The sequence below is a fragment of the Pleurodeles waltl genome, chromosome 4_1 (assembly GCF_031143425.1).
Source record: "Pleurodeles waltl isolate 20211129_DDA chromosome 4_1, aPleWal1.hap1.20221129, whole genome shotgun sequence".
NCBI classification, from domain to species: domain Eukaryota; kingdom Metazoa; phylum Chordata; class Amphibia; order Caudata; family Salamandridae; genus Pleurodeles; species Pleurodeles waltl.
In genome coordinates this window covers 305584486-305610192 of record NC_090442.1, presented here as the reverse complement: position 1 = coordinate 305610192, position 25707 = coordinate 305584486, and the positions used below count along the sequence as shown (strand labels likewise).

The window sequence follows — 25707 nt, the reverse complement described above, 5'->3', positions numbered from 1 at the left end:
AGTGTAGTGTTGTACAGTGGAGTAAATTATTTATGAGAACACAGTGAATGGTATAGTGGTGAGTTATAGTTAGTGTTGCTTGGTTAGCGATCTGAAAAGAGTGTGGAAGTAGGTGAGCAACTCATAATCATTTGAAGGTGATGAATACATTTTAAGTAAATGTTATATCTATAACTTTCAAATTGATAAAGTTTGTGTATTTTGAGCTTGGTTGGTATAGAGAAAAAAGTTTCTTTCTGAACTATAACTTAGCATTAACCTTTTTTTCCATTGAATTTCAAGGTTTTTAAAAACGTTTTTGTACTTTAAATGGGTTCCAAGTTGTAGTCGAGTGTCGTAAATGGAGGGTTGTTGTGTGGAGTGGCACAGAGGAGAGTGTTCTAAAGTCTATTTTCATAGAGTGGAGTATTGAAGATTGGAATGGAGTGGAGTAGAGTAGAGTGGAGTGGCATATTGTACAGTGTAGTAAGGTGTTTTGTAGTGTAGTGGCATGGTGTCTCGTATACTGGAGTGAAGTATTGTAGACTGAAACAGTGAGTTGTAGAGTGCACTGGGATGTTGAACAGTAGAAAAGGGTGTCATAGACTGTTATAGTGAAATAGAGAGTTTTAGAGTACAGTTGGGTGAAGTAGAGTGTAGTAGAGTGGAGTATTATCAAGTGGAGGTTCGCAGAGTACAGTGGGGAGAATGTCGTAGAGTGGAGTGCCATGTCATACAGTGGAGTAGCGTATTGTACAGAGAAGTTGAGTGGTGTGTTCTCGAGTTATAGTGTATTATAGTGCTGTAGAGTAGATGGGCAGAGAGTGTAGTACAGTGTTGTAGAGTGGAGTTACATACAGTGGAGCCGAGTGTCGGACATTGGAGCGGCGTAGAGTGATGTATGGCACAGTGGCGTAGAGTGGGTTAAAGTGTAGTAGAATGCAGTGTAATGAAGTGGAGTCCAGTTGAGTGGTGTAGCGTAGGATGGATTTAAGTGACATAGAGTGGAGTGGCATGTTGTACACTATAGTGGTGTGGAGTGCAGTATGTTGGACAGGCGTAGCATACAGTTGAGTAAAGTGTCATAAATTGGAGTAACATGTTGTACAGTAGAGTGTAGTGGTGTGTTGTACAGCATTGGAACGTGATGTAGACTACAATCGAGTAGAGTGGCATACAGTTTAATTGAGTTTTGTAGAGTTGAGTGGTGTACAGTACAGTGTTGTAGAGTGTGTTAGGCTGGATTGGCAGACAGTGTTATAGAGTACAATGGCATAAAGTGGCATAGAGTGGAGTGGTGTACAGAGTAGTGGAGTAGAGTGGAGTTTCTGTCACAGTGTCGAGTGCAGAAAAGTTGGGTAAAGTGGCATACAGAACATCGCGTATAGTGGTGAATAGTGGAATAAAGTATCTCAGAGCAACATAGAGGGGGTCATTCTGACCCCCGCTGGGCGGCAGAAGCCGCCCGCCTGGAGGGAACCGCCAGAAGACCGTCCCGCAGTCAAAAGACCGCGGTGGTCATTCTGACTTTCCCGCTGGGCTGGCGGGCGACCGGCAAAAGGCCGCCCGCCCGCCCAGCGGGAAAGCACCAGCAACGAGGAAGCCGGCTCCGAATGGAGCCGGCGGAGTTGCTGGTGTGCGACGGGTGCAGTTGCACCCGTCGCGATTTTCAGTGTCTGCCAAGCAGACACTGAAAATCTTAATGGGGCCCTGTTAGGGGGCCCTGCAGTGCCCATGCCAGTGGCATGGGCACTGCAGGGGCCCCCAGGGGCCCCACAACACCCGTTCCCGCCATCCTGTTTCTGGCAGTGAAAACCGCCAGAAACAGGATGGCGGGAAGGGGGTCGGAAATCCCCATAGCGGCGCTGCTTGCAGCGCCGCCGTGGAGGATTCCCTGGGGCCGCGGGAAACCACCGGTTTCCCTTTTCTGACCGCGGCTGTACCGCCGCGGTCAGAATGGCCCCAGAAGCACCGCCAGCCTGTTGGCGGTGCTTCCGCGGTCGTTGGCCCTGGCGGTCCATGACCGCCAGGGTCAGAATGACCCCCAGAGTGTAGTAGAGTGTTATACACTAGCATACAATATAGTACAGTGTTGCACAGTGAAGTGTAGGAGTAGAGACAGGAGTAAAGTGTTGGAAAGTGACATACAGTGTAGTAGAGTGTTGTAGAGTGGAGGTGCATAGACTGCAATAGTGTGTCAAACAGTGGCACTTCATAGAGTGGATTGTTGTAAAGTAGCGCAGATTGAGGTAAGGTCTCGTACAGGGTAGTAGAGTCAAATGGAGTGATGTAAAGTAGTGTGGAGCAAAGTACAATAGAGTGCACTGGTGTGTTGTAGAGTAGAGTCACATGGAGAGTAGCATAGTGCATTGCATAGGTAGTAAACTGTTATGAATTGGGAGGGGCTTCATACAGTAGATTGGAGTGCTGTGTCATATATAAAAGTGTTGTATGATGGAATAGAGTGTTGTGCAATGGGGTATACATGCATAAAGAGGAGTATAGAGTTGGACACTAGAGTGTACGTGGATAGGGTGGAGTAGAATGCCGTAGGTTGACAATAGAGTGGAGTTATAGACAGAGGAGGAGAGTGTCATACAGTGTAGCAGTGTAGAGGGGATTACCCTAAAGAGAAGTAAGTGGAATAGCATACAATGGAATACTGTACAGTGGAGTGTAGAAGAGTAGAGTGACATAGAGTGGATTAGCGCATAGTGGAGTGGTGTGCAGTGGAGTGGCATAGAGGGGAGTAGGCTACAGTGGATTAGTATAGAGTGAGTGGCATACATTGAAGTGGTGTAATACGGAGTCAAGGAAGCTGTTATAAATTGGAGTGGCACCTCTACAGTAGAGTGGAGTGCTGTGTCATACAGTGTTGGAAACTGTCGTAGAGTGGGGTAGAGTGTTGTATAATAGAGTGTATGGGCATTGAGTTGAGTTCAAATAGGGATAATGGAGTGTACAGGAATAGAGTGGAGTAGCTTCTAGTAGAGTAGCATAGAGTGTAATAGAGTTTTGTAGAGTAGAGTTAGATACAGTGGAGGAGAGTACACTGGAATGGCATAGAGTGGGATAGTGTACAGTGGAGTGGCATAAAGTAGGATAGCATAGAGTGGAGTGGCGCAGAGTGAAATTGTATATAGTGGAGCAGCATACAGTGGAGTAGCATAGACTGGAATGACGTACAGTGGAGTAGGGTGGAGTGGATTACCATATAGTAGGGTGGCAAATATTGAAGTTGCATACTAGAGCATAGAGTGGAGTAACGTACAGTGGAATAGCGTAGAGTGGAGCACAGTTGAGTGGCATAGACAAGATTAGCGTAGATTGGAATAGCATAGGTGTTGAGTGGAAAAGCGTACACTGGAGTGGTGTAGACTTGAGTGGTGTACAGTTGAGTGGCATAGAGTGGAATAGCAGATAGTGGAGTGGCATAGAGTGAAATGTTGTACAATTGAGTGGCTTAGAATGGAGTAGGTTATAGTGGACTGACATACAGTGGAATAGAGTAGGGTGGAGTGGTGTACTGTGAAGTGACAGAGAGTGAAATAGTGTATACTGGAGTGGCGTACAGTGAAGTGGTGTACACTAGAGTGGTGTACCCTGGAGTGGGGTACAGTCAATTGGTGCAGACTGGACTGGTGTACAGTGGATCGGGGTAGAGTGCAATAATATACAGTGGAGTGGCATCCAATGATATAGCCTAGAATGGAGTGGTGAAGATTGGAGTAGCATCCACTGGAGTGGCATAAAATGAAGTAGCATACAGTGTAGTGGCATACGCTGAAATAGAATGTAGTGGAGTGGTATTCAGTGGAATAGCATATACTGAAGTAGTGAATAGCAGAGTGGCATACCGTGGAGTGGCATACATTGAAGTTGTGTAGAGTGGGATTGCTTACAGTGTAATTGCGTAGAGTGGACTGGCATAGGGTGGAGTTTTGTACAGTGTAATTGCTTAGAGAGAAGTGGCATTGAGGGGAGTATTGTACAGTGGAGTGCCATAGAGTGGAATAGTGGATTAGCGTACAGTGAAGTGGTGTAGACTGGAGTGGCGTACATTGGAGCGACCTCCAATGGAATAAGCTAGAATGAAGTGGTAAAGAGTGGAGCGCTATACACGCAGATGGCGTAGAGTGGAGTAGTGTACAGTGGTGTGGCATACAGTGGAATAGCTCAGACTGGAGTGGTGTACAGTGGAATGGTGTACAGTGTAATAGCATATAACAGAGTATAGTGGAATGGTGTATATTGGAGTCTCGTACAGTTGAAAGGCATAAACTAGAGTGGCGTTCAGTGGAATAGCAGATAATGGAGAGTGGCGTACAGTGGAATAGCGTATAATGGAGAGGTGTACAGTGGTGTGGCATACAGATGTTTAGCAGCAATAGATTATGTGTGCAGAGTAATGCAGAACAGCCAATTGCTCTGCCTTGCATTTTGCCAGATTTGCCAATCAACACAGGGCCAAACATGGTGGCCTTCCGTAGCTTTGTAAAGCTGACTAAAGTATTGTGTTGCCCATATGACACCATGCGTGATGCAAACGTACGGCAGTCCAATAATAAAGCTAGGCCTTAGGTATATTTTAGGCCATAGTATACTGCAGTAACTTTGCAGTAGACTGTGGGACATGGCAAAGACAAGCCACTATATAATTGGGTAATTGATGTTTTTAGAGAATGAAAGGCATTCATATTGTTTTTACTACACTTTGGCTGTGTTCGGGTTAGGGCCTTAGAGACAGGTAATAGCAAGTTCCTACCTATTGCCATTTTATTAAAGTGGTAATAGGTAGAGAATGTATATATATATTTTTACATATTTTTACATATCTCTACGGCCATGAACCACAGTAGTTTATATGAAATTTATTAAAATTCTGTGAAAGTACTACAGTGACAAATATCACTAGGTTTAAAAGCCTTAGAACTTAAGAAAATCGAACTCTACTTAACTGCAGTGTCCCCAACCCATCATCTGTGCACCACAATGTATAATCCTGCCACATTCCATGTAAATCCGTTAAGCCATTTTTACGCTACGTCAAATATCCATGGAAAATGCATGTTGGTGTAAAACACGTTTTAGGGTCTGCCTTTTATTTTTGCACAAAAATTTACATCATCCCAAAACGCAGACAATGCTATAAGGCTGGAAAGATTTTTGGTGATTTGTCAAATGGGTTGAAAGTTATTAGGGAGCTAAAATCCAATAACTTCTTATTTCTGGGAATACTAACTATAACTAAAGAGTGGCAATCAGATTTAATGCAGTTTCCTTCTTTTTATCTATTGTACTTGTTATGTATTTGTTCATTGTTTTACACAGTCATGTGACCATAATTGTGTCTTTTAGTTGTCCCCATAATAAATTTGAAACCTTACATGTGCAGTCTAGTTTAATTTTTATGACACCCAAAGTGAATGAAAGCCAATCACTGTTGTAATAAAAATTGAGCTTATTATTTATTTTTTCCTAGTGGCCAATTATCATGTTCTCCAAATAGTGGTTTGTATAGCACACTGCTAGGTCTCTTTTTCAAATTTGTTGCACAGGCGTGCAATAGGAAGATGTTTTTTGTTTGGCTTGGTGGGCACAGTTTTATTTTGTGAGCCAGAGAGCATGCGAAGAAAATATTAATATGTATTATAATCATAATGTATATGTTTATAGGTTTCCCTTAGTATGTGACCATAAATGGGTCATTCAGTTGTTTTGTAGTAAATATGAAACTTTACATATGCAGTCTTGTTCATTTTGTGGGCTTCCTTGCTACTTTTAGTAGTATTGTGCTACACAGGTATTACTAAGTGTTTTCCCTTATAACGTCATAACCACTTCATGACATCACTTGCAATAGTAAAGGGAACCTACTAATAGTCTAATGTACATTGCTTTGAAATTTCATTGTAATCAATGCAACCATTTTGCCACTATGTGAAAAAAGAAAGTCTATGTAAAATGCATTGGAGTGCAAGAGTATTTTAGGACCCCCCTTTTTCTTTTGCACCTTGACCAAATGTCTCAAAACTTTCAATCTAGCAAAAAAAAAAATCAAAACAGTTCTAAAAAAAAAAACAATAACATATATTTAAAAAACTAAGACACAATAAACAAAATACATAATAAACTAACATGGATTAAATTAATTAATCCAATGAATTACAAAATAAGTATTAAAATTAGCAAATTAAAAGTTATACTTTCTAAAAGAAATTATAAAAATATAATTAATTTACATTAACACTCTTCCCTCTCTGCTCCCCTACAAAGTCACCAACCTTCCAAAAAATAAAAAATAAGAAAAAATAAAAATAAATTCTTCAAATATATTACCATAGGAAACAAATTACTAACTACACTAAATAATGTTTGCAATAATCTTGGCAAGGGCTTACTCCTAAAGGTGCAGCAAGCAGTTTTAAAATGTCAGCTGAGTAAGCTAGATGGGTTTGTGATGAGGGAGGGATCCAAATGCTAATCGTGTGCAGGTGCAGATGGGCACAGATAGTCTCTCCTTTGCCACTCCACCTGCGCACCCCCTATGAGCATCTGCTGCACTTTAACTACTGCCTCTTTACTGAGACAATCTGCTATAAGGAGACATTGGTGAACCTGCAAACTGAAAGTCTACAAAGCTGGTTGAACAACTGCTCTAGAATAAAGACTTGTGCAAAAGAAGCAGAAGTTCCAGCCCAGCTACTCTCAGTCAGTGCTGCACACCTCCCCATAGCAGGGGCCTACTTGGAATAAATATAATGCAACAGAAAGATGAGAAACAATAAAGCAACAATAACAATAAGAATAAATAAAGCGTAAAACAAAGGTAACTTAGAAGTAGACTTAATATTTAAAAAGTGAAAGTAAAGTAATGGTGCAATGATGGTGGATCCAGTGACCTCATTACTACAAGGAAATAAAATAGGGCAAATCATTTTAAAATCGCTCTCTTCATAGCTAAGATTGCTTAGGTGGAGTAACCAATATTTGATCTTGGGTATATGTAGTGAATGTATGTCAGAGTTTACAAAGTATAAAATATTACGTTTATTTTTTGTGATAGAAACATGAATATAGGACACAACTATTCTTGATTTCCATTTAACAGGTCCCTTCAGCTATCAACTTTTAGGTGTTGCTCAACAGGGCAAAAATGATGGAGGGCTAGTGGTCACATATTGTAACTATCTGGTCCTGTCCACCACTGACATTGTTGCTCAGTATCTGGCATTTAGCCTTCTTCCAAATGCTTTAATCACTTTTTTAGGCATTCTGGTATGGAAACCACATGGAGTCGCTAGTGAATTTGGGATAAACGTTTCTTAGGTTATCATACCACTTGTCATTAATACCTCCAGGTTTATTGACATATTGGATTTCAGTGTTTGGGGTGATGCCCAGAATCAATCAGCCATGACAGATAAGTTAATGGAAGCCCTACACTAAGGGGTCCATTATGACTTCGGCAGACGGAAAAGCCCGTCTGCCGAAGTTCCGATGGGGAGGTTGCCGCTAGTGCGGCTGCCTCCCTGCCAACCCCATTACAAGTTTCGTGCTCGGTCAGCAGGCAGAAACAGAGTTTCTGCCAACTGGCCCAGTGGGAAACGGCCTACAGTATTGTGCCATCTTGTAAAAGAGCTAGCAGCAATGCTGTAGTGTGTAGGGTGCACTAGCACCCATCATTAAGTTCTCTCTCTGAAAAGCAGACAATTAACTTTGTGACGGGGCAGGCCAGGGGGTCCTCTGCACTGCCTATGCCAAGTGAATGGGCAGTGCAGGGGCCCCTATGGGGCACCCTGCACCCCATCTCTGAAAGCCTTTACATGGCAGAGTTACTGCCATGTAACCACTGATGGAGAGGCGGGTCATAATCCCCAGGGCTGCCCTGGCGGATTAGGACCTCCAGCACTGCCTGATCCTCCTGTGGCAGTAAACTGGCAGTGCTGGCAGTCCAACCGGCGCTACCGCTGCGTTCGTAATGTGACAGTAGGGCCGACCACCATCGTGAACCTGGTGGTCTTAAGACCGCTGGGGTCGTAATGACAGCCTAAGTCTTAACTCAAGTGGTGGTTGTGTCTACACTCAATGCAGGGCACTATTGATTTAATTTTTGTTGCAGATAAGTTAATCCTGAACCTTACATAGGTATTACTCACTTCGTAAGATCGCATAGTCATTTTCTCTTTTTAAATTACTCTAGGTTAGTTACAAGATACTCTTCCTCATTTTTTATGGCTAATGGAATCACTCTTTCCTCACTACCTAAGATGGCAGCATGTCTTTTACTTGATGATCAGGTAAACAGTCGGTGACTAAACTCTTGGTTAACCTCTGCTTCAAATAAGCTAGCCTCAACTCACAATTTGACCTTTCAAACTTCTGTGGTCATCTGTAAGTAGAAAAATTCTTGTGTAATACCTTTGTGGAAGAACCCTTTTCTAGGCATCTGTATTTTGAGAAACTGTAGACCCATCTCCTTACTAACATTTAATACCAGAGTGTCCGAGAGGGAGATCAATGCTCAGCGTTCATTCTTTATTGCAGATTGCAGAATTTGTTAATCAACTCTAATCAAGCTGGATTCCATCCTCAACACGGAACAGAAGCTGTCTTGTTGGCAGTCCCAAATTAACTTAGCATGATTGTTGATCAGGGAGGCATAGGCTGCATTGATTCAGCTCATATGCAGCCTTCGAATACAAATACAGGCAGTTGTGGATAGACTGCTGGGAACAGGGATTCGAAATAAGTACTTTTACTGAATTTCGTCCTTCTTATCAAACCAAAGTCAAACGATAATGATGCCTCATTATGGGTCATCATTCACAACTCTAGCCTGTTGAGTGCCACAAGGCTCTTCAATAAGCCCCACCCTGTTCCCTGTGCTGGTCAGAAACTTTATATCAATGTTCTACCCTTACACAGGCATGGATTGGCTTTTTGATCCATAGAGCATATATCTAGTGAGCTATAGCCAATGAAGCCGTCTTTTTTTAAACAAGTGCTCGACATTGGTGTCTGTCTCTTTCCACAGCTCTCTGTGGTTAATTGCAGCAGTCACAGGGGGTCTTCAAGAAAGAGAAAGAGAGAGAGGGAGTGATCTATAGAGAAAGCAATCAGAGAGGAAGAGTTAAAAACAGCACAACAAGCACCAGACTGACGAAGGTTTCCCCAGCCCCACAACAACAATTTTATAAATATCCATTGTCAGACAGTAATAGATTATTCAATCCAAAACTGGTTGGCGACAGCTACGAAAATTGCTGTATGCAAGGTCATAGTTCCTATCCAGCCTCAAGACAACCTGTCCTCGCATGTAGAGGTCATTTTAAATTCAGCATAATAGCTTATCTCCAATCCCTCAGCATATCCACGAGAGCACATGGAATCGAAGGCTGCAGACAGATGGACCAAGATCAATGCAACTTCTTTGATTTTTAGTCAAACTTTGTTCCTATGATATTCACAGATATTAAAGGACAGATAAATGTGTATTCATTCTCTAACAAGCAAATAAGATGGCACACGTGTGCCGGTGTGGTGCTATGGTCCCCTAAATGGGAGTCACTGTGTGCCTTAAAAATCAAGGAAGATCATTATTGTATAGAAATCTTACCTTCATCCCGGTGCAAGGCGTACCTGCTCAAAATGCTGTTAAATTAACATGAAGAAACATGAGGAACCACCTTCACCTAACAGGAGCTGTGCCAGGTAAGGGCTGGTACAAGGTGTTATCACATACATCAATGTAGTGAATTATGTGTAACTAGGCCTACTCAGTGTTGTTGGGCCACACGTTATGTTGCAGAGCAAAATTTATTTTGTAAGGGGTGAATGAAAGTGGCTAGATTGCACTGACTGGTGATAGAGCGGTCCGTACTAATAATTTACCTGTATTCGGACGCTCTTTAGGCCGATGAATCTTTTGACTAAGTGGGAACTCTCCGTACTCTTATATCGATCAATTGCATCAAATCAATAATCAATAACGAACATAAGCAATACCCTGATCAACATAACACTTAACAATTAATCCAGAATACATTTCGGCGAACCCTGACCTTTCAGTCAGGAATAACCACACCAGTTTATTCAAAGTTAGTGAATTTATTTCCCTATATTAACAAAGCTAGCACAATATAAATGTGTCTCAACACCAAATGATAAACATAAATGAACATTAATAGCTGTCCATAACGGCGAAACAGGTGCAATCTATGTAGCATTTGAATCACAAGACATTCGATAATAGCAATGCAAATCACTAATACGATAATCTGTAACGAGCTAATTGCATACATTTAGTCAGCATAACAAGGTCTCAAATTGCATCGTGCAACAGAAGGAATCCTCATCTAACCTCAAATTAGCATCGGCATGTGGGACTTCATGCAAAAACAATTTAGCAACATTAATTTAGAAAACTCCTAACTAGGGATCTTGTCAAAAATCAGCAGTTGGTTACCTAAAAGAAACACAATGCAATTGTACAATTTCCTTTCATATTTACCAATTACGATCAGCATACAAGGAAGTCTTCGTCTCACAGGTACCGTTTCTCGATCAGCATGGGACGGGGCAAAGGGGCAGGGGTGGACGGGGCAATTGCCTCACGGCGGCAAAATAAAACTACTACTTCATGCAAAGGGATCAAAGTTAAAGTCTCTAGGGCAAGAATCATTTAAAGTCTCTTTCTCTCGATTAGAGAAAGCATCAAAGTCTCTTTCAAAATGGCGTTGCAGCAAAGTGGGCCATAATAGCTACGAAGTCTGCAAAATGGCGGGTATCGAGCTGGTAATGGCTGTAATGTCCTAATTTCTTCTCGTGCACCTGGTTTTTATAGACAACAGTTCAAATCCAGTAGGGTCTTCCATTGGAGGGTTCATAGGTTAGCTTCAAATTGTCCAATCAAAAACAACAGTTCTCAAGCTTTTACTTAAGCATACATTATCCTTGGAGATGGGTACGCAAGTTGCAACATTTTATACCAATTAGCTCACTTTCAGAGCCTCCATTGTCCGCACCTGCAGATCGACCTTGGAGTAAAGAGAAAATATGCCAGGCTGGCACGAAACTTTAAGATAAGCATGTGAACGATCTCAGTGGAAAAGTACAGCTTCAAGCAAAAATACACGTTTAATAGCACATTGGAAAAATACGAGCATCTAAACCGTGAGACCAGGCAACTAGGCCAAAGCCTCCGCTAAAGTTATGCTAAGCTAAAACATTTCAAGCAAGCAAATCGTAGCACACGTTTATGATTATGTCGGATTAGTGCAATTCTAATACATCACGTTATATAAAGCACGCTTATAAATGTTGGCAAACTACTCTAAGGGCACATTTTGTCCCCGTACAATCTTTATTAGTTCGGTTAGAGTCACACATGATTATTTCAACACTACGTTTAAGCGCTAATAAATGTAAAACCTTCATTTCTGCTTCATCAATCCCTCCTCTGATGACTACTTGTCATCACACCAAACCATGCCCACAAATTTTATTCCATTAAAATTCTGTCAGTTCCCTTTTCCTTTTAATTCCCCTAGTTTTCTCTTTGTATTCTTCTGCCATTCTTTTCATTATTTTCTCCTCCTTCCTTCTTTTAATTCTTTCCATAATCATTATTATTCCCCTTTTTATTCCCCAAATTCCAAATACGCAAATTATAACTATCATAATTCCCTCTATTATTTTTAGCAATATTCCATTCCAAATTCCCCCAATCCAATGTCCCACTGAAGCAAGTCCTTTTCCAACCTTCTCCCACACTCCTGGTTCTTTCAATTCCTTCAAATCTGCACTTTCTTTTGTTAGATTAGCAAGCATAGTTTTAATTTTCACACTATTGTCAGGAATATATGTACAACAGTGTCGTGCACCAAGCATTTTGCAAACGCCGCCATCCTTTGCTAAAAGAATGTCTAAAGCAAGCCTATTTTGAAGAGTCATAGCTCTTTCCGCTGCAAGTTCAGCATCTATCAGGATTATAGCACCTGAAAACTTTGTCAACATGTTATCCACTATAGTAGACAACTTTCTTATTTTGATGGAATTCAACACAACTCCCAATGAAGGAATCATGGCTCCAAATATATCTCCTACCACAGCAGCTGCGGTCTCTCTTTTCTGGATACGATGGGATCCAGATGTCTTTTGAATCATCGATAGGTCATCCAGTTGATAAACCTTTGGGAACACTATACCCAAATAACATCTCCCCCACCATCCCTTTGGAAGACGATAATAGGCATTATACCCACAAATGTAGTATACACCTGGAATGACAGGGTCAAGTCCGTTCATCATGAATGTCCATTTGGCCTTAAAGATAAACGTATGTTTACACTCACTCGCTCCTACAAAAATGTTATCATAATAAGATTCACCTCGATATATACAAAATTTCCCTACGTGCCAAGCATCTAAAGCAATTCTCCCTTGTGTCTTTATTGCGGCAAAATCATAATTATCTACTGAAGTCCTCTTATGTAGCTCTTTTTCTAATTTCGCATTCATTTGTGCCCTTCTATCATCTGTACGATCTAAAAAGCTTATTTCTACTGCAGAGAGCGAGCAGGTAAGATTTTCCCTATGAGCGTGAGCCGTTTCAAAAGGTAGCATTGGCTCGAAAAATTCCCTCATTATTTTAGCATCCCAATCTTTAGCAATCTGGCTTAGCTGCGCTCTTATAGGAACATATGCAAAGGTAACATCATAATTCGAGTAAAAATACTGTATGTTAATTTGACCATAAAATCTAGACATTACTATACTACATGTAATCCCGTATGTAAGAGGCATGTGGTGATAAGTCACCCCTTCCTTTACTGAAGTCGGTATCTGTGTACACACATAACAATCTTTCGCATCCATAGTCTCAACATATTCTGTTAGCAAGCGATAGAAAACATTATATGAAAGCTCTTTCTTATCATGCAAGTGTCTCTCATCTAATTCTAGTCTTTTCAATGCGGTTAGTTCAGTGACAGTAACAGGAGCAAAAGTAGAAGCATCAATTTTCTCATTCTCACCCTTTCCATGCATTGCAAGCACTATTGCCATTATTATTAGTACACATGCAATTATCAAGCCTATACACACGTATTTACAATATTTCTTTCTACTGTTTTGCGTCATGATCTGTATAGAATCAGAGAGCTAGAAGCACCTATAAAGAAACTATTTAGCAATTCAGTTACAAAGCTGAACGAGCGCAATGTTCACACAGTTTTCTTCAGGAGGCCAGTCACTTATCGGTTAGCAGCATTTGTCTCAATTCGGCAATAACTCAGTCTTTATCGGTTTAGCAAATGTCTCATCCGGTTTAGCAATGTCTCAGCTTTAGATTGTAGCAGGCAATGTCATTTATTACCCTTTCAATCAACACTGTCCATAAAACTTTTCTTTTCTATCGGTATCTCTTCTTCTTCGTTCTCAATGCTTAGAGATACAAATTCGTCAGTCCAATCGTCATTGACTACATATGCCCATTCTGGACCGGAATATCTCCTGTTGGGTATCCTTTTCCTTTTCAATTTTGCTTCTCTTTTCGATTCCGCCTCGCTGGTACTTTCCTCTTTTGTCAAGTCTTTTCCTTCACTTGAGGTTGGTACCACGACAGACACTTCCTTTCTTTTCTCTTTCACTTTTGGCCTTTCTCCGTCGTTCAAACCTTCTCCAGTCCTTTGTTTTACTGGTGATATACTTAGTCTCCTCTTTGCACCGTGTCCATTTGACGGACCTGCGACCTTTTCTGTGGAAGCTTGAACTTTCTCGTTCTGTCCTGCCTTGTCCCCTCTTTCTGGGGAATCGATCACGTTCTCCTTTTCTGTATCGTCTGCTTCGGGGAAAGCCCTCCTCTGATCAGGCTTTCCTGCTTTTTCACCTTTTTCGAGCCCTTCGTCACCGTTACTTTCGTCAGGCTCTGTATCACTTTCAGCTGCTTCAGGTTCTTTGTCACCTTCAGCTGCTTCAGGCTCTTTGCTACCCTCAGCTGCTTCAGGTTCTTTGTCACCTTCAGCTGCTTCGTCGCTGTCTGAACTTTCTCCTTGGTCTTCCCCAAGTGAGTCAGTCTCTTCGTCCTCCAATAATATCTCTCTCTCTCCTGCTTCTGCCTGTTCTCTTTCAGTTCGGTTTTGTTCTGTCTCAGCACTCAGCACTGTTTTATCAGGCACTGGCAGTTTCAGCGCTTCAACTTCCTCATCAGTGGGACACAACACTTTCTTTGTGTGACTGGCGTGAATCCAGTTGGGAACCCCCGCACACTTCACGGCGGTAGTTGTCGTCAGGATCACTTGGAAAGGGCCTTTCCAACGGGGTTCCAGACACGACTTCCTCACATGCTTCTTTACCACGACCCAGTCACCTGCTTTCAGTGCGTGTCCTGGACCTTGGATTGGTGGCAAGGTGGTTGCTTCCACCTGGTGAGAGAAAGAGCGAACCACGTCAGCTAGACCCTTGCAGTAGTCTAACACCATATCATCTGTAATATTCAAAAGCGCGTTTGCGGGAACTGCAGGAAGCCTCATAGTCCTGCCCATGAGAATTTCATGCGGAGACAATCCAGTCTTTCTATCAGGGGTGTTTCTCATTGACATTAGCGCCAAGGGCAATGCGTCAGGCCATTTCAAATTTGTCGATGCACATATTTTCGCCATTCTTGATTTCAGTGTACCATTTATCTGCTCCACCAATCCTGATGCTTCAGGGCGATAGCTACAATGCAGTTTTTGCTCAATGTTCAGCGCTTCGCAAAGTAACTTTATCACCTTGTTATTGAAGTGACTTCCCCTATCTGATTCTAAAGAGATCGGGAATCCGAAACGTGGTATTAACTCCCTCAACAATAGCTTTGCAACTGTAAGGCTGTCATTTCTACGTGTGGGGTATGCCTCAATCCAGTGACTAAAAATGCACACAATCACCAACACATACTTCAGACCTCCATACACAGGCATCTCAATGAAGTCTATCTGCATCCTACTAAATGGCCCACTGGCCCTGCCAATGTGGCTGGCGTTCACAACTGTTCCCTTTCCTGGGTTCATCTGCTGGCAAGTGACACATCGATGGCAAACTGCTTCTGCAGCTTGACGAAATCTGGGGTTAAACCAATCAGTTTTGAACAATCTTATCATGGCATCTCTCCCTAGGTGAGCTTGCCCATGATAGAACCGCGCAAGCTGTGATAAGAGACTGTTTGGCAAAACAAATTTTCCCTCATTTGAAACCCATAACTCGTCTGGTCTCTTTATACACTGTGATTTAATCCAGGAATCTCTTTCGTCCTCCCTGACGTTATTCTGTAATGCTTTTAATTCATCTATTGTATCTACGACCTTTAAGGCAAATGCTTCAGCTGGTTCGAGTCCTGGCTCACTTATCGAATTCCATTCATCCCTGAGTAATATACAGTTCAAGGCACAAAATCTTGCAACTTGATCCGCATATGCATTTCCCAGAGAAACATAATCCTGTCCTTTTGTATGAGCACTACACTTTACCACTGCAACTTCGGCTGGCATTTGAATGGCATGTAACAATTCCCTTATTCTCTCCCCGTTTTTCACTGGCGATCCTGAAGAAGTCAGGAAACCTCTCTGTGACCATAGTTGTCCAAAGTCGTGCACAATCCCAAACCCGTACTGACTATCAGTGTAAATGGTGACTTTCATCAATGCAGACAGCTGACATGCTCTTGTAAGGGCTACAAGTTCTGCTACTTGTGCAGAATAGACTCCTTGAAGCCAGCCCGCTTCCAGGACACCTGTTACAGTACATACAGCATATCCTGCTTTCAAAATTCCCATCCCATCTCTTAGACATGAACCATCAACAAAAACAATTTGGTCATTTTCATCAAGCTTAGTGTCCTTAATGTCAGGTCGAGGTTTTGTGCAAAATTCAGTCACCTGAAGGCAGTCATGCTCGACATCTTCAGCGTTCTCAATTTCAGCATTTTCACCAGGAAGCAATGTTGCTGGATTCAACGTAGTGCACCTTTTCAGCTGCACGTTCGGTGAGCCCAGAATTATCGTTTCATACCTTGTGAGTCTTGCTCCGGTCATGTGTTGCGTTCGGGAGCGGGTCAAAAGTATCTCAACTGAGTGAGGGACCATGACTGTTACTGGGTGTCCCATCACTATTCCTTCACTCTGAGTGAGGCTGATACCAACTGCTGCTACGGCGCGCAAACACCCTGGGAGTGCTGCTGCGACCGGATCCAAAGTAGCTGAAAAATACGCTACTGGTCTGTTTACGCCACCATGGGCTTGAGTCAAGACAGACAGAGAACATGCATCACGTTCATGACAAAACAATGTGAAAGGCTTTGTGTAATCAGGCATACCTAAAGCTGGAGCCCTGCACATGCATTCTTTCAATTCAACAAAAGCATCCATCTCATCTCCTTTCAGTTCAATTTGATCCAAGGCATCCTTCTGGGTCAGTTTCAGTAAAGGCTTTGCTAGAGTCGAGAAGTTGGGAATCCACTGGCGACAGTAGCCCACCATTCCCAAAAACTTCCTCACCTCCCTCCTTGTCTTGGGTGGACACATTTGAAGTACACTTGTTATTCTTTCCTTCATTATTCTCCGTGACCCTTTCTCTATTTGGTGACCCAAGTATTTCACTTTCTTCTGACAGAACTGCAATTTGGAAGGAGACACCTTGTGTCCATTTCTTCCCAAATGGTTCAACAGAGCAATGGTGTCGGCTGTGCAGCCACTTTCTGTCTTTGATGCAATCAGTAAGTCATCAATGTACTGTACTAGGGTTGACTCGAATGGCAATTCTAATGCTTCCAAGTCTTTCTTTAGGATCTGATTGAATATTGACGGCGACTCAGAGAACCCTTGAGGAATTCGACACCAACTGTACACTCTGTCTAAGAATTTGAAACAAAAGAGGAATTGGCTGTCCTCATGAAGAGGCACAGAAAAGAATGCTTGTGACAAGTCGATGACTGAGAACCATTCGGCATCGCAAGGGACTTGAAACATTATCACAGCTGGATTTGGTACGACAGGGCAACACTTCACTATGATGTCATTTATTTTCCTCAAGTCCTGCACTAGTCGGACCTTTCCACTTGGCTTTATTAGTCCCATTATTGGGGAATTACATGGACTGCTTAACACTTCTTTCAGTACCCCCTGTTTTACAAATTCGTCAATAAGTTGGGCAACTTTCATGAGGGTGTCTTGTGCCATGTGGTTTTGTGGGGTCTGGGGAAAGATTGCATTGGGCTTTACAGTCACTTTCACTGGTTCCACTCCTTTCATCAATCCCACCTCTTTCCCTGTCATATCCCACACTTCCTTTCCGACTGTTTCACGTAATTCAGCTGGAATATCTTCTTCGATTATCATCGGGAAAAGACAAATCAGAGGATACTCTTCATCGACAGTTTCCATCTCATCCCCCTCTACACTGTCCTCTTCTTCCCCATCACTGCTCATCTGAATTGTTATTCCCTAGTTCGAGCACATAATCGAACAACCCAATTTGCACAAGAAGTCTCTCCCTAACAGTGCTATCGGGCTTGAGTCACATATCACAAACTGATGTACCCCTTGATAGTTACCGATGCTGACTGGCACCGGATCCGTTATTGGGTTCGTCAGGTGCCTGTTTGCTACTCCCACCACTTGAACTGTCCTCCCTGAGAGTGGCAAATTTGGTACTTCACTGCTCTTAACAGTTGAACGTGTGGCTCCTGTGTCAACCAAGAATGAAACACGATGACCCATTACTCTTCCCTCTACGTACGGACCCTTTTGATCAACTTCCAAGGATGCTGCAAGCACACAATCTCCTTCTTCTTCTGAACTTTCACTCTCCCATACATTATTTATTCCACTCTCACTGTGTAGTGGGAACTGCTGTACGGTGCCATTTGTACTCATTACCTGACCCGAGACCTGTGGAGGAACCATCACTTGCTGCTGACTCATTGGTGCCAAAGGTATTTGCATTTGCTGATTAGGTACCATGGGTAACTGCTGTTGCATTGGCTGCATTTGCGTCATCTGCATACGAGGCATCTGCGTCTGCTGCGGCTGCATAGGTTGTAATCCCTGCAACTGATTTACGGTCTGAAAATTTGGGTTTGGACCTCTCATTTTCGGTCCCCTCATTGTCTGAAATGCATTGACATCATTGTTTTGCTGACCAACACTTGCACCTGCACCTGCACCTTCCTGCACCACCATCGGGCACTCGCGTTTCCAATGACCGACAATTCCGCACACGTGACACGGCATCACCTTCTTCATTGCCTGCACACCAGTCACAACAGTGTTCAAATCCGGACCATTATTCGCAAAACCTCCTCTTCCTCTGCCTCTGTCCTGTGGCTGAAACATCATGTTTCCGTGCAACTGCGGCTGCGGTTGCGGTACCTGCTGTTGGAACCCTTGCATCCCTTGCAAACCTTGCAGACCTGTCTGAGCTGCTTTAAGTTGCATCATCATCACCTTCTCTTTCAACTTTTTCTGTTTCACTTCAATTTCGTCGCTACAGTATTTCGCATAGTTCAACACCTCATCAATCGGTTTCGACTGCCAACAAATCAAATGCGACTTTATCATCTGACTTATCTCTGGTCTCAGCCCTTCCACAAATCTAAATACAAAATGAAGCATGTCCTTCGCCTCTATTGTCTCTGTGCCACTGTAGTTCTTAAACGCCTTCAACAACCTCTCATAGTAACTATGAATCGACTCTTTAGCCTCTTGGGCCGTTCGATCGATCTTCTGCCAATCCACATTTTTCGCGGCAACCTTCGTCTTCAAATGCTCAATCACCTTGTAGTACAAGCTCATCACCATAGGTGATGGTGCACCCGTCTCCCTGTCTCTTTCTGGTTCACTTGTCGGCCAACCTACAGCTCTTTTGCAATCCTCCCACAAATCTGCCGGAACCACAATCTCAAAGAGAGTGTTCAGGTCTTCCCAGAGACATTTTGCAAGCTTCACAAACCTGTCAGTCTGTTGATACCATTCAATCGGTTTCTCTCTCAGTTTGGGAAAATGATCCGTAAAAGACTGAATGTCGCTTCTGTGCCATGGTACATGTATTAATTTTCCCCCTGCTGTCTCCCTCATTGGTAACATGGTTACTGCCTCGCTACTCTGTGGTCTTTTCTCGTTGAGTTCCGTAGCACTGTCCCTCCTCTTTTCCTTTCTCTTTACCCATCTGCTTTCCCACTTGTCTAAGCACCTCCACACTTGTGCACTCTACAGCAGTTCTCTAAGGTGCGCCTTCATGCCTGCTGACCTCATGTGTTCAAAATCTGTGGTCCCAAAATCCAACCTATAGCTCCTGCTCAAGTGTTTCGTCTTGTCTGTCTCAACCCCGTTTTTGTCAGCTACTTCCTGCAAGCTTTTATGTACCTTATTCACTTCCTTCGTAATCCTGGGACATAGATATCTCAGCTCTTCTTCCGAGTAGGACTCTAACCTATTCACACCCATAGTCCCTTCCACCAATTCTTGTGCTTCCATGTTCAACCTGACCCTATTCAGATAGTCTTCTCCCTTCCCACTGGCTGAACTTTGTGTGGAATTTAGACTGTTGAACCACTGTGTCAGATGTTGCGCATTCAACCCCATAAGTGTAGCATTCACATCGACTGCCATTGATGGTTGCGGCAACTTTTCAGTATTCGATGACAGCGGTATCACCAGTGGGGGACTCGACCTCACCAGTGTTGACTGAGCACATATGGGACTAAACTCCATCAAGGTCCCAGATCCAGTTGGCTGAGCCGCTATCGGAGTTATCCCTGGAGTGTTTTCTATGCACCTCCTTTCTGTCCCGTTCTGCAGCATTGATCCCTGACCGCTCATACCTAAATTAGGCTGACTGTACAAAGGTACCGGTGGACCTACAGTAATGGGTAGCGATATCGCATCTGGGTTCTGTCCATTTCCCATGTTCTGAGACATGTTCATTCCCACACTATGGGTCATCATTGCCGGCATGCCCATCTGACTCCCCGTCATCTGAGCATGTGCATTTCCCCCCTGCATCTGCTTTTGAGGCATCAAAAACTGAGTTGCTTCGGCTTGTGCCAATGTCGGGTTATGACCATTCTGTACTCCCCTTACGGTTGGATCTAGAATCATTCCTGCACCGTTGTCACTGCTGTAGTACCCTGGGATCTGCGGCTGATAATTTTCTGCTGGTTTCAACATAGGCACATCTGGATATATTCTCCTAACCTGCGGTATCTGCGGGGTGAACAGCAGACTCGGGTCCTTAGATCCCGATGATGCTCCTGAACTCTGAGTTTCACCGTTCTGTACCGATGCCGGAGGGGCAGAACTGGTACTTGGACCTTGTCCACTCTCTGCATAAGGTGGTGGACGGTCGTTCAGCAATTGCATGATTAACTCCTCATCCTCTAACTCCTCTTCCCTTCTCAACTTTTCCTCGTCCTCTCTATCCTTGGAACACCTCCTGTTTGTCTTACAGGTAGCTTTCTTACCTGTCTCCTCTTCTTCCTTAGTAATTGCGGGAAACAATTTTATCCCCTGCAATACATCTGACCTCCACACCTTTTGTGCATTATCCCACCTAGCGTCCACTAGTGTCTTTTCTACCTTTCTTATCCTGTTCTCGAACTTATTCTGCTGCTGCTGTCTAGCCATCAGTTCCCAAATTGCTAGAGCCTCAAACTGTGCTGGCCTTGGAGGTACCTTCATGTCGTACATCGTGAATCTCAAATTCTCTAGTATCCTTATATTGAATGTCCCATGAATCGGGAACGCTACGCTCCCATGTTTCTCTGTCAGCTTGTGCCATTGCTTTAGCCAAAGGCACGGAGCTACCCCCTTTTCCTCCATTACAATGTAAGCTGGTGTACCTTCGGGCGGCGTCTCCTCTCCTACGCTCGCTTTAATGTAAGACTCCCCCTTCATCGCACTCCTGAATGCTTTAAAGAATTTCATTTTCTCGTCTTTTATTTCACAAAGTTTGTAATCAATAGGTGACTTTAATTCCCGGAATACTCTTCGCTTGCCTTTCCCCTTTCAATCGAGCCCCACGGACTGCGTCCAATCCGTGCGTGACCCTTCTCTCCAATCAACCTATCCCAGCGCGGCTCCTAGTGACGTCACACTCACACACACTGCGGCTGACAAAGCCTCACGGCTAGTCCTCCTTCACTCAGCTCCTCTCGTAACAACTTCTTGCATGTATCGCGAGCTACCAAAAAATAAAACAGATCTGTCGGTTTACTACAGGAAGGGTAACACAATCGCTTCAGGACCTTAGGGACTTTTCACTAGCCTCGGCCGCTATTCCGTCTTTCTCGGTCCCCACGTTCGCAAGCAAATCTGACCCGCAGACTGCTCTCAACTTGTCAATGATCTATTCTAGTGCACTTAGAATCTTGTCAAAGCCCGAAGTCGAAGTTCCTTTCACTCCCTTACACACGTACCGACTCGTTGACCACGCCCGATCAACCTACTAAACCGCCCAGACCACAACATAGATCAACATACTCCGGAGTCTCTTGACCTCGCAGGGCCCGTCTCAACAACAACAACCACGTGGACCTTTTTATGCACAAAGCGCCACACGCACATGAAGTTCGACGACTTCCCTACTCTCACACTCAGAGTCGCACCTCCGCTATTTCTATGAAGTTCGACGACTTCTCTACTTCTACACTCGGAGTCGCACCTCCGCTATCCTCTAAAAAGAAAAAAAATTCCTCGCAACCTTTTCACACAATCTGCGGCAATAAGCTGTGCAAGCGCAAAAACCCTAACTTCACTCATACCATCGCTAGTACCGCCAACGCTGATTCCACACCTCCGTTCTCTTCATTCGCAAGCTCCGAGATCCCGGGAAAGTCGCGGTGGACCTAGCCCATCATCATTTTCTCAATCTGTTTTACCCAAGAAAATCTAATTCAACTTCTCGAGTGGGGTCTCAAAGGGCGTAACCGTTAATTCAACACCATGTACTTTAAGAGTGAGGGGTCCCAAAAGGCGTAACCTTCCTCTGCTACCATCTACTGATAGAGCGGTCCGTACTAATAATTTACCTGTATTCGGACGCTCTTTAGGCCGATGAATCTTTTGACTAAGTGGGAACTCTCCGTACTCTTATATCGATCAATTGCATCAAATCAATAATCAATAACGAACATAAGCAATACCCTGATCAACATAACACTTAACAATTAATCCAGAATACATTTCGGCGAACCCTGACCTTTCAGTCAGGAATAACCACACCAGTTTATTCAAAGTTAGTGAATTTATTTCCCTATATTAACAAAGCTAGCACAATATAAATGTGTCTCAACACCAAATGATAAACATAAATGAACATTAATAGCTGTCCATAACGGCGAAACAGGTGCAATCTATGTAGCATTTGAATCACAAGACATTCGATAATAGCAATGCAAATCACTAATACGATAATCTGTAACGAGCTAATTGCATACATTTAGTCAGCATAACAAGGTCTCAAATTGCATCGTGCAACAGAAGGAATCCTCATCTAACCTCAAATTAGCATCGGCATGTGGGACTTCATGCAAAAACAATTTAGCAACATTAATTTAGAAAACTCCTAACTAGGGATCTTGTCAAAAATCAGCAGTTGGTTACCTAAAAGAAACACAATGCAATTGTACAATTTCCTTTCATATTTACCAATTACGATCAGCATACAAGGAAGTCTTCGTCTCACAGGTACCGTTTCTCGATCAGCATGGGACGGGGCAAAGGGGCAGGGGTGGACGGGGCAATTGCCTCACGGCGGCAAAATAAAACTACTACTTCATGCAAAGGGATCAAAGTTAAAGTCTCTAGGGCAAGAATCATTTAAAGTCTCTTTCTCTCGATTAGAGAAAGCATCAAAGTCTCTTTCAAAATGGCGTCGCAGCAAAGTGGGCCATAATAGCTGCGAAGTCTGCAAAATGGCGGGTATCGAGCTGGTAATGGCTGTAATGTCCTAATTTCTTCTCGTGCACCTGGTTTTTATAGACAACAGTTCAAATCCAGTAGGGTCTTCCATTGGAGGGTTCATAGGTTAGCTTCAAATTGTCCAATCAAAAACAACAGTTCTCAAGCTTTTACTTAAGCATACATTATCCTTGGAGATGGGTACGCAAGTTGCAACATTTTATACCAATTAGCTCACTTTCAGAGCCTCCATTGTCCGCACCTGCAGATCGACCTTGGAGTAAAGAGAAAATATGCCAGGCTGGCACGAAACTTTAAGATAAGCATGTGAACGATCTCAGTGGAAAAGTACAGCTTCAAGCAAAAATACACGTTTAGTAGCACATTGGAAAAATACGAGCATCTAAACCGTGAGACCAGGCAACTAGGCCAAAGCCTCCGCTAAAGTTATGCTAAGCTAAAACATTTCAAGCAAGCAAATCGTAGCATACGTTTATGATTATGTCGGATTAGTGCAATTCTAATACATCACGTTATATAAAGCACGCTTATAAATGTTGGCAAACTACTCTAAGGGCACATTTTGTCCCCGTACAATCTTTATTAGTTCGGTTAGAGTCACACATGATTATTTCAACACTACGTTTAAGCGCTAATAAATGTAAAACCTTCATTTCTGCTTCATCACTGGCCTGTCACTCTTAGATGGTGCATAATTCACATTATAAAAGATCTCTATGTTGCTTGCATATGCCAGTCAACTGGTTGAGATGAACACCTGCCACTCCCAGACACATTGGCTGGATGGGGCAGGGCTCACCCACACACATACTTTATAAATAAATTATGTATACAGCTATTGCAAGTTGTAACAGTCCACTACATAGCTAGCTCTCCTGTTTACTGCGGTAGGTAAATGGTGGTCGCTATTGGTGGTACTGCTGAGGCAATAGGAACCTTAATGATGGCTGTGTTTGTTTCCTAACAGTTTGAATTGCTGAGAGATGTCAGCAGAATTGTAATGATGGGCTTGTTGTCAGCAGAAATGAATCTTAACTATTGATTGGTCCCTTGACATACAGTGGATGCATGTGTTCCTCACCTACAGAACTGGCAATAATTCATGACAAGATACTACTGCAAGCTTCGTTATTACTAATGGGTCTTTGGTAACTGATCAGTGTAACCCCTGATAATTTATAAATCTATTAATAACCACTGCCTCTTTTGGTGCATTTAAAGTTTGGACTTTTCCTCAAATCACGTAAATGCTCAAGACTTATCAGGGAGTCAACATCCTTCCCCTGAGGAATCATAAATGTATGAGCTATAAGTAACTGTTGTCACAAATTGAGTAAAGTTCCTTTATCCTTTTTGAGTTGCTCCTATCATTATTACATAGTATGCACTGTATCATATGGCATCATGTAAATGTACATGTTTTCGTACTGACATTTGCAACCATCGCAAACATTATAAACCCAGATGTGGGCATGGTGTGTTTACCCACAGAATAGGATGCATGAGCACACTGAGAGACACATGTAGTTATAGTATTTAGGCTACTTAGAAGAACCTGGTGATCCAGGAGCCGCTTCTGTACTTAAACACATCAAATATGTTCTCTTTGTTGACACATAGATGCCTCCAACAGTTCTTTTCAAGGAAATGGGCGATCTGTGGAAGGTATAAACAGGTACTTCAGAGGTCCAGTGTTCGATCTTATATTGTTAGTGTGTAGGATTTTTGTGAGGTCTCTATGGGGCCTGTATTGCTAGGTATATCTAGGAAGAGAGTGTTTGGAGGGCTGATTAGCTCGGGATTTCCTTGGACCTATGCAATCTTTTCACAGCAAAGAATTCTAAGCCATGTAACTTGAGGTTCCACATATCAGAACTGTAAGTGAACAGTATTTAGATTTAGTTAGCAATGCCATCCAAAGTACTGGACCGAGAAACGTAGAAAAGGAAAGATAAACGATGAAAGTGATGACAGGGGGATAACATCCTAAATATGCAAACAAGAGAACGTGGGAAACAAGCTAAAAACCAGGCATGATTGAGAGAGACGCAAGCATACAGTTAGAATGAGCTAAACAGGAAGGACAATCATTGCCAAAGCCAACATGGCTGCCCCTTAACATCATGCTACAGAGCTATCGGTATTGGCAATGCTTGTTCCCCTACGGTATTGTTAGTTTCCACCTTCAAAGAAGCTGCCATATTTATTTCAACACTTTAGAAATCATAGAACAGTAAAGATATGGTAAAGTACTGCAACAAGCTTTCTGAGATGTTGTGCATGCCTCTGCATGCTCGGACAGCCATATTTGAATATTTTTGGTATACTTCTTTCTTCTTTTTTTCTTACCATATCAAGATGGCCCACGTATTGAAAGGAAGGCAGCTGTGGTCAAGGAGCAGTAAAGAACGATAATAAAAAAAGAAAAAAAAAGATGGCCATCAAGGCAGTGGCCATGCAGGCTGTTGCACACTGCAACAGCATGAAGCAGCCCATTAGCAGTTTGTGGTGAGCTGCCAGGCTTTTGCGGGACCAGTGCAAAAGAAAAAAGATGAGGTCTATAAACGCAAAAATAATTTCATTTTTTTAAAGGACCCATTAGCCCAACACCTTACTCACTGAAGGGGCCTACAATAAATGGCACGAGCCATAGTGCAAAGCATAACGCCTTTACTAATTGTGAGGGAAACTAATGGCTGAAGTGGGCAAACCCATTGCCCCATGTTGTTACCTGTGGTGGATGTAAGAAAAGTGTGAATGGCAATTTAACTGA

The 25707-nt window shown here is 42.9% G+C and overlaps 1 protein-coding gene across 4 annotated transcripts in view; it reads left to right on the top strand.

The window, feature by feature from the left end:
* The window catches only part of CRACR2A (calcium release activated channel regulator 2A), a 953477-nt gene that overhangs the window by 853715 nt on the left and 74055 nt on the right, over window positions 1–25707 (top strand). The window lies entirely within an intron of this gene.